Below are 10,303 nucleotides of genomic sequence, written 5' to 3' on the forward strand. Positions count from 1 at the left end.
GCCTCCTTTTGTGTGGGGGAGTTGATGATCCAACAACAGTCACACAACTAGGACTTGGAAAGAAACTAAAGGAAAAAAAAAAACCCCGTGAGCCCTCTCACACAAAGGTGCCTTTCAAGAAAGTATTTGGGCTTAAAACTAAAGTTTTGGAGACCTGTGAAATATTTCCTTCTGTGCTTTCTGCTCTCTCCTGGCTATTGCTGTGCCCTCTTATCTGGATCTTTTGGTCCTTGGGGGATTTGAACTGATTTTTGTCTTAGCAGGGTACAAAACCTCATGCCAGGAAGGGCAAGAGGCCTGCAGAGCATGTGCCCTTGGGCTGAGAGGATTGTGCTTACATTCATAGAACAAAAATCAACAAATTCACCTATTCCCTTTCTAGTTGGGCCGCCTTGAGGGCACAGAAAATGGGTGAAATGAGAATATCTAAATTTATAAAATTAAGTCAGTGTTCAAAAAAATAATCACAGAGCTAATGAAGCACATAAAAAAAATAAAACTATTTGTGTCCATGAACTTTCCAAGAAAATTGCTATGGTGGATTTTCACACTTAAGAAACCAGAAGAAAATAAACATAAATTAGGGGATTAAACTGATCTCAGAAGAATAACAGAGTATTAAGTAGCTTTGGAAACACTGAAAATTTTACTAGAGTTTAAATCCCTGAAATGAATTGAAAATCTTTTGTTTTAATGAGAATAAATGGACATGGTTGGTAACAGATAGCCTCACTTCTTGGATGAAGTTCTCATACAGGAAGGGACAAGGGCACAGGTGTAGAGAGATGAGTTTTCACTACGTCAAAACTGTTGTGAAATAAGCTCATCAATTTAGTTTTTCCCTCAACTTCCCTTAATTTTCCCACAATTTCATTCTTAATATACCTTTTATAGTACTTAAACTTCCTTCCCTAAAGATTTTAAACATGAAAATCATTTTTGAAATAGAGATTTGTTTTTCTATGGGATTATGAAGATTTTTGTGTAAATAATCTAAGTGAGAACCCCTTTAGTTTGAACCTTTAGAGGTTTCAGTAATTTACAAGGAATGGAGAATATTTTCCTAAAGGAAAATCACCACTGAAATATAGGCATACCTCATTCTACTACACTTTGCAGATACTGAATTTTATAAAATGAAAGTTTATGGCAACCCTTCAGCATTGAGCAAATTTATTGGCACCATTTCCCAACAGCATTTGCTCCCTGGGTGTCTCTGTCACATTTTGGTAATTCTTGTAATATTTCATCATTATTACATTTGTTATGGTGATCTGTGATCAGTGATCTTTGATGTTACTATTGCTACTTATGGAAGGCTCAGATGATGGTTAGCATTGGAATATTTTTAAGTTAAAGTAACACATTGTTTTTTAATATAGAACTTATTGAATACTTAATAGTCAACAGTTCAGTGTAAGTATTACTTTTATATGTACTGGGAAACAAAACAATTTATGTGATGTGATTTATCATGATATGAGCTTTACCACTATACTCTGAAACACAGCCTGCAACATCGCTGAGGTATCCTGGTACAAAAACTGACAAGGGTAAACATATTCCCAGAGAACTTTAATTTGTTGGATATATGTTAAAAGTGCTAACTTCAAATTACAGATTATCAGTAAATTTTGGTGATGTTTCAAAAACATATTCAGGCAACATCCTCTGAGGTTTATTTTCGGGACCACATGTTAAGAATTTTCCAATCTTAGAGCCTCTTTAAAGGCCCCAGGATCTAAACTGACTTCCTCATCAGCCCCTTCCCTTTTCCAGTCCTTTGGGCTTCCTGAGCTGGCAAGGGTGAAAAATAGGAAAGAATCCTTGATCTAAAGGAAGAAAAGTGTTTCTGCAATCGATTATGGTTGCCCCTTACTCTTTAAATAGCTTAAATGATGTTGTTGGATTTTTAAATCCTAGATAATTTCTAGCTAAAAATGTGTGATTCATTTGGCATAATGTTAAAAGAGTACAAGCCAGGAGTGGGTTTTGTTTTAAATCACAGATTCATTGGGCAAGATACCACAGTAGCAACACTTTGCTCATCTACAACCTGGGGATAATACACATTACATCACAACATTGTTGTTAGAACCCAAATAAACAATATCCATTGAAGGCACCTCACAGAAGGTAAAGTGCCTTCAAAACAGGAGTTGCCATCAGAGCTGTTTGTGTGCGGCAAGTGAGGGAAGTATATCAGAGCTCACTTGTAATAGAAATGAGCAAAATTTGCAAGTTACATCAGAGCTCCAGACTCTTCTTTTTGACTGTCACTGAGTAACTCCAGCTCTTATCATGGATGCAAAGGGTGGTTCCTACAGACATGATCTGCCTCTTTGGTGATGAAGTTGACGCACAGATTTCCAGAGAACGTGCAGGCCTGTATTTCAGGTTTATGTGGTCTTTTCTTGACATACAAAATCCACAAAGGATGCAAGTCTGGTCATCTTTCTCTAATCCACTCAGCTCCTTCCCCTGATTCTTGCCAAGAATGTGGCAGGACTGGCAGTCAATTGGCACACACTGGGAAGGCCATACTGGTTATTAAATATTGAAATACTGACATAATGGTTGATAAATAATGGTCACTTCCTTGAACCCCACAGAGTGCTCCCTTGATGCACAGACCTGGTGGCCCAACCATCCCTGAGGTTTGACAATTAGGATGACACTGTTATGGTTGAGTGAGTGAAGTCACTCAGTCGTGTCCGACTCTTTGCAACCCCAAGGACTGTAGCCATTTCATGCTCCTCCGTCCAGGCAAGAGTACTCGAGTGGGTTGCCATTTCCTTCTCCAGAGGATCTTCCTGACCCAGGGATCAAACCTGGGTCTTCCGCATTGTAGGCAGACACTTTACTCTCTGAGCCACCAGGAAGTCCTTACTGTTATGGTTGATCAGTACCAACTGGTTAAATTTTTTAACATGAACTGTGGGGTGAAAGACCTTAGTCTTTGACTCTTGGCCTCACCATTCCCAGTCCTACAGTTGGCAGTTCAGTTCAGTCATTCAATCGTGTCCAACTCTTTGCGACCCCAGGGACTGTAGCACACCAGGCTTCCCTGTCCTTCACCAACTCCCAGAGCTTGCTCAAACTCATGTCCATCAAGTCAGTGATGCCATCCAACCACCTCATCCTCTGTCCAGTGTCTGTCTTAATCCTCAGACCTTATTCCTTACTCCCCTATACTTCATCCCCTCAAAGGTCCAGCCTCTTCGTGTCTGGCCTCCATAGTGGGTTTTTTTCAGCCATTCTCTGTTTAGTTAGATTCCACTGATGAATGGAGGCCTGGAAGAGGGTGAAGGAGGCGAGAGGTAGAAGTATTCTGTAGAGTAGTCACCAGGAGGAGCATCCAAAGTCAACAAGATCCCATGAAGATCAAAGACTGAGCCTCTCAAGGTCACAAATATTGTAAGATATCACTCAAAATACTGCTGAAAGCAGCTTTTTTTTTTTTTTTGCCCCTTTCCTATTTGCCCATTTCTGTTCCCCTCTAATCTTAAAAGAAACTAACTATAGAGATTAGACCAGGAGGTAATTTAACCTAATTCCTGACTTATGCTCTCCTGAATGAGCATGCTTTGTCTAACCTGTGGATTCTTTCCCTAGGTTAAAAGAAGTAGGAATGAAGGATCAACAGTTAAAGAATGACTAGCTGTCTACCCTCAACATTGCCCTTAACAATCCTCAGATAGATCATGTGGGCAAAATAACATCTGAGGACAGAGTCAGTCAGTTTCTACTCAATGGAGAACAACATAGAACCTAACCTCCTGCCTGGATGAGTCACTGTGATTCTTCCCCATTTTCCCCTTTAAAAATTGCACTATCCCATGGGTTCACATTAGTTATCTATTTTATACATATTGTCAATATTGTATATATGTCAATCCCAGTCTCCTAATTCATCCCACCACCCTTTCTTTCCCCCTTGGTATCCATACCTTTGTTCACTATGTCTGTGTCTCTATTTCTGCTTTGTAAAAAAGCTCATTTATACCAGGTTTTTCAGATTCCATATATATGTGTTAATATACTAAAATTGTTTTTCTCTTTCTGACTTACTTCACTGTACTCAATGCTCTGTGGTGACCTAAATGGGAAGGAAATCCAAAATAGAGGGGATATATATATATATACACACACACACACATATCTTTCTATAACTGATTCACTTTGCTATACAGTAGATACTAAAGCAAAATTGTAAAGCAATGACTATACTCTGAGAAAAATAATAATATTAAAAAAATACAGAAACTGAAAAAAAATACAGAAACTGTTATGGCTGAGCAGAATCTTTGGAGTTGCTCTCAGGACATGAGTTCACCTTCTCTCCGGTTTGCTAATTTTTCTGATTAAAGCACCTTTCTTTTCCATTAACACTTGCCTTTCAAATGATTGGCCTTTTCAGAGGTGAGCAGCCAACCTGAGTTCAGTAATAGTGTGTCTCCTTCTTCATCTTCTGTTCTATCTGAAAGCCTTCATTCTATTTCCTTGGCTGAAACAGATTTCATGAAAGGATAATGGAGGAGAAAAAAATCTATGTGGAATAAAGACTTGTTTTCCCATGGAACTGTGAAAGTTTTTATATGAATAACTCAATTTAGGACACTTAGTTTGGACACTGAGAGGTGTCCATCACTTATAAGAAATGCTCCTAAAGAGAAAGCGCCATTGAAATACAAAACCTGCCTGGCTCCCCTTATACCTGCCTAACAAAAAGTCATCTACTGTTGAAGTTCAAGTTCAAATCAAAATTGTAGGTCTTTACCTAGATACATTTGATATGTTCCTATTCATTAAAAGAATACTCTTACTTATCAGAAAGCTTTCTTAAGTTAGTGAAACATTCCTTCCCACTTCTGTTGGATCTAATACAACATCAGACTTTTTCCCTGGGATGCCCCTATGGAAAATGTAGGGGTGAAGGAGAAGCAAGGGAAGCAGGACGTGTTCTTGTTTGTGGCCCTTTGTAGCCACATGGTAATGCTCTCTCTCCCCACTCCCTTTCCGCTAATTCCTTCTGATCAGTTTGGGTGCAAGGAGAGAGGAGGACTGTGTTTCCTTTGTGAGCACAAAAGGTGGCTCCTGACTATTCTTGCTCTTGCCACTGATGCATGGATGAGTGCTTTTCTGTGACGAATGAGGACATGCAAAAGATGGAAATCTATAAATTATCTTTTTATTTTGGTTCCTGTTATATGATAAAATATCTGTGGTAGATATAAAATCATTTGTATAAAATCATTATATAGTTCCAACTATACAAATATGTAATACCTATTAATGGTAGTATTGCCATTCTTAGAAAGCTAACAATCCATTACATTTGAACAAGATAAGATCTAACTAATGATATTAACCAAGCCAAACATTGATGAAGCCCAGGAACCTCTCTGTCTTTTTCACCACTCTGAGTTTACCAGAGTTCTTCATGTAGCAGAGCTCAATAATTGTTGCTGTCGGATTAAGAGACTAGAATATAAGATGAAGGTCACATGATAATGCACTTTTTTTTCCAAAAAATAATGTTGGCTGTTCTTTGAAGAAAATAAAGTTACTTTCATACCTCACACTATATAAAAAGTATTCAGATGAATATACCTCATACTATACAAAAAACTTCAGATTGCCAAATGTAAAAACCAAAATTATAAATTTATATATAATTTATATATATAATATATAATTATAAATTTACTAGAAGAAAGTAAAGGAGAATTTCTTTTTTTAATTAACTTCTGTGACTTTTTTTTTAGTTGAGTGTACAAAAATGGGCTAAATGACTGCATAATAAAAAGTTGAATATTTAGTTGGATAATCTAATAAGCATAAATATAATTAAATAGCATAAAAGAGATGGGCATACCAGACCACCTGACCTGCCTCTTGAGAAATCTGTATGCAAGTCAGGAAGCAACAGTTAGAACTGGACATGGAAAAACAGACTGCTTCCAAATAGGAAAAGGAGTACGTCAAGGCTGTATATGGTCACCCTGCTTATTTCACTTATATGCAGAGTACATCATGAGAAACTGAGCAGGAGGAAGCATAAGCTGGACTCAAGATTGCCGGGAGAAATATCAATAATCTCAGATATGCAGATGACACCCCTCTTATGGCAGAAAGTGAAGAGGAACTAAAGAGCCTCTTGATGAAAGTGAAAGAGGAGAGTGAAGAAGTTGGCTTAAAGCTCAACATTCAGAAAACTAAGATCATGGCATCCAATTCCATCCCTTCATGGCAAATAGATGGGCAAACAGTGGAAACAGTGTCTGACTTTATTTTTCTGGGCTCCAAAATAACTGCAGATGGTGATTGAAGTCATGAAATTAAAAGACGCTTACACCTTGGAAGGAAAGTTATGACCAACCTAGATAGCATATTAAAAAGCAGAGATATTACCTTGCCAACAAAGGTCCATCTAGTCAAGGCTATGGTTTTTCCAGTGGTCATGTATGGATGTGAGAGTTGGACTATAAAGAAAGCTGAGTGCCGAAGAATTGATGCTTTTGAACTGTGGTGTTGGAGAAGACTCTTGAGAGTCCTTTGGCCTGCAAGAAGATCCAGCCAGTCCATCCTAAAGGAGATCAGTCCTGGGTGTTCATTGGAAGTACAGATGTTGAAGCTGAAACTCCAATACTTTGGCCACCTGATGGGAAGAGCTGACTCATTTGAAAAGACCCTGATGCTGGTAAAGATTGAAGGCAGGAGGAGAAGGGGACGACAGAGGATGAGATGGTTGGATGGCATCATCAACTTGATGGACATGGGTTTGGGTGGACTCTGGGAGTTGGTGATGGACAGGGAAGCCTGGCGTGCTGCAGTTCATGCGGTTGCAAAGAGTCGGACACGACTAAGTGACTGAACTGAACTGAAAAGTAACTTAGCAAAGGGAAGAAAATCTGAGGTCCCTCTTAAGGAAAAGCTCTTTACAATCTTCATATGGAGAAGTTTTCCTAAGGAAGATTAAAAAAAAAAAAAAAAACCAGAACCCAGAAAGTAAAATAAAATTGGATTTGATGACTTTAAGAGGGATATGTTACTCACTATGAAAGATACCATGAAAAACATTAAAAAAAAAAAAAAAAACAAGTAAATAAAAGCCAACTTGGGAGAAAATATTTGCAAAATATACAACTGTTACAGGAAAGGCAGACAAATTTACCCTGTAGAAAAAGGGTCAAAGGATACAAGCAATTAATGCAAAAATGAAAATACAAATGGCTAGGCCATCCCTAGTGGTCCAGTGGTTGAGTCTGCCTTCCAATGCAGGGGATATGGGTTTAATCCTTGGTCGGAAAGTAAGATCCCACATGCCACAGAGCAACTGAGCCTCTTCACCACAACTAGAGAAGCCTGTATGCCACAAAGACCTAATGCAGCCAAATATATAATTTTTTTTAAAAAAGAAATACAAATGGCCAATGAACATTGGACTGAAATGTTCTGTCCAGTCCAATGAACATTGGACTGAGAACGGACTCAGTCTCACCAGTAGGGAGAAAAATTTAGATGAAAAGAAAATGAGATGCTGCTTCTGCCTACCTGGCAAAAATGGAACAGACTGTTAATCTCTAGTGGTGGCGGTCTATAGCCTCCCTTGGAGACTGCTGCATGGAGTGCACATTGGTAAACTTGTGTAAATAAATATTGATATGTAGAACATGTGAGTCACTTTATATCAATAGACACACACCTGTACCAAGAGGCTCAAAAGCATCTTGGACCTGGGTGCTTCTTAAGAGGTAGGAAGAGTCCAGAAACTATGTAGGATGATGATGAGTAAGAAGCACCGACAAATGAATGGGACCAAGAGAAGGCTGTGGGAAGAACCAAAAAGTTAGCAGAAGGGGGAGCAGTCAAATGACCAAAAGAAGGTCCTAATGGGACCACTCTGATGCCCAGGCCAGGGACTGGAGTGGAGTTCACGGGCTGTGACCAGAGCACACTCATGTATAGTTTATTGTACCTACATTTCCATGCAGCAGCAATTATGTGGGACTCTGGTTTGCTGCATCAACACCAATTACTCTATTGTTTACACTAGCCAGTGGCAGGCACTGATGTTACTGGACGGCCCCCTTAAAAAGCTTCAAGTGTTTTTCCCATGTCTTCTGGATTAAGTCCACGTTGCCTTGCAGCAAGAGAACAAGACAGAGCACAAGCGTGAACTGATCTCCTTCCCCTTCCTCCATCTATTTCTCTGAAGTTGCACCTGTTGAAAAAGTACCCTGTGAAATTCAGATGATAAAATAATATCTGACTACAGAGGAAGAAGGGCTTCCCTGGCAGCTCAACTAGCAAAGAATTTGCCTGCAATGCAGGAGACCCCAGTTCAATTTCTGGGTCTGGAAGATCCCCTGGAGAAGGGATAGGCTACCCACTCTTGTATTCTTGGGCTTCCCTGGTAACTTAGATGGTAAAAAATTTGCCTGCAATGCGGGAGACCTGGGTTCAATCCCTGGGTTGGGAAGACCCCTGGAAAAAGGAACAGCTACCCACTCCAGTATTCTGACCTGGAGAATTCCACAGCAGATGGCAAGATTGAACATTGACATCTTTGGGATCAATGAACTGAAATGGACAGGAACAGACAAATTTAATTCAAATGACCATTATATCTACTACTGTGGTCAAGAATCTCTTAGAAGAAATGGAGTAGGCCTCATAGTCAACAAAAGACTACAACAAATGCAGTACTTGGGTGCAGTCTCAAAAATGAAGAATGATCTCAGCTTGTTTCCAAGGCAAACCACTTGACATCAGAGTAATCCCAGTCTGTGCCCCAACCACTAATGCTGAAGAAGCTGAAGTTGATCAATTCTATGAAAGCCTAAGAGAACTTCTAGAACTAACACCAAAAAAAGATGTCCCTTTCATCATGTGTGTGTACATGCTAAGTAGCTTTTTTCATGTCCTACTCTTTATGACCCTATGACTGTAGCCCACCAGACTTCTCTGTCCATGGGGTTCTCTAGGCAAGCATACTGGAATGGATTGCCATGCCCTCCCCCAGGGGATCTTTCTGACCCAGAAATCAAACCCATGTTTCCTGCGGCCCCTGCATTGCAGTCAGATTCTTCACCTCTGAGCCAAAAGGGATGCCCCGCTTTTGTCATAGAAGATTGGAATGCAAAAGTAGGAAGTCAAGAGATACCTGGAGTAACAGGCAAGTTTGGCCTTGAAGTAAAAAAGGAAGCACACCAAAGGTTAACAGAGTTTCATCAAGAGAACACACTGGTCATAGCAAACAAGCTTTTACAACAAACCGAGAGACGATTCTCATATGGACATCACCAGATGGTCAATATCAAAATCAGATTGATTATGTCCTTTGTAGCCAAAGATGGAGAAGCTCGATATAGTCAGCGAAAACAAGACCTGAAGCTGATTGTGTCTCAGACCATGAGCTCCTTATCACAAAATTCAGGCTTCAATTGAAGAAAGTAGGGAAACTACTAGGTGATTCAGGTATGACCTAAATCAAATCCCTTACAATTATGCAGTAGAAGTGACAAATAGATTCAAGGGATTAGATCTGATAGACAGAGTGCCTGAAGAACTTTGGACAGAGGTTCATATCATTTCCACAGGAGGCAGTGATCAAAACCATCCCCAAGATGGGGCCGGGGGGAGGGGGGGGGGGATGCAATAAGGCAAAACAGTTGTCTGAGGGAAAAAAACAGAAGTGAAAGGTAAAGGAGAAAGGGAAAGATATACCCATCTGAATGCAGAGTTCCAAAGAATAGCAAGTACAGATAAGACAGCCTTCCTAAGTGAACAATGCAAAGAAATAGAGGAAAACAATAGAATGGGAAAGACTATAGATCTCTTCAAGAAAATTGGAGATATCAAGGGAACATTTCATGCAAAGATGGGCTCAGTAAAGAATAGAAATGGCAAGGACTTAACAGAAGCAGAAGATATTAAGAAGAGGTGGCAAGAATATATAGAACTATACGAGAAAGATCCTAATGACCCGGATAACCATGGGGATGGTGTGGTGACTCTGGTCACCTAGAGCCAGACATCCTGGAGTGTGAAGTCAGTGGACCTTAGGAAACATTACAACAAATAAAGCTAATGGAGGTGATGGAATTCCAGCTAAGCTATTTCAAATCCTAAAGGATGACTCTGTTAAAGTTCTGCACTCAATATGCCAACAAATTTGGAAAACTCAGCAGTGGCCACAGGACTGGAAAAAGTCAGCTTTCATTCCAATCCCATTCTTTGAGAATGTTCAAACTAACATACAATTGCACTCATTTCACATGCTAACAAGTTTATGCTC

Source organism: Dama dama, chromosome 16 (assembly GCF_033118175.1).
Source record: "Dama dama isolate Ldn47 chromosome 16, ASM3311817v1, whole genome shotgun sequence".
NCBI lineage: Eukaryota > Metazoa > Chordata > Mammalia > Artiodactyla > Cervidae > Dama > Dama dama.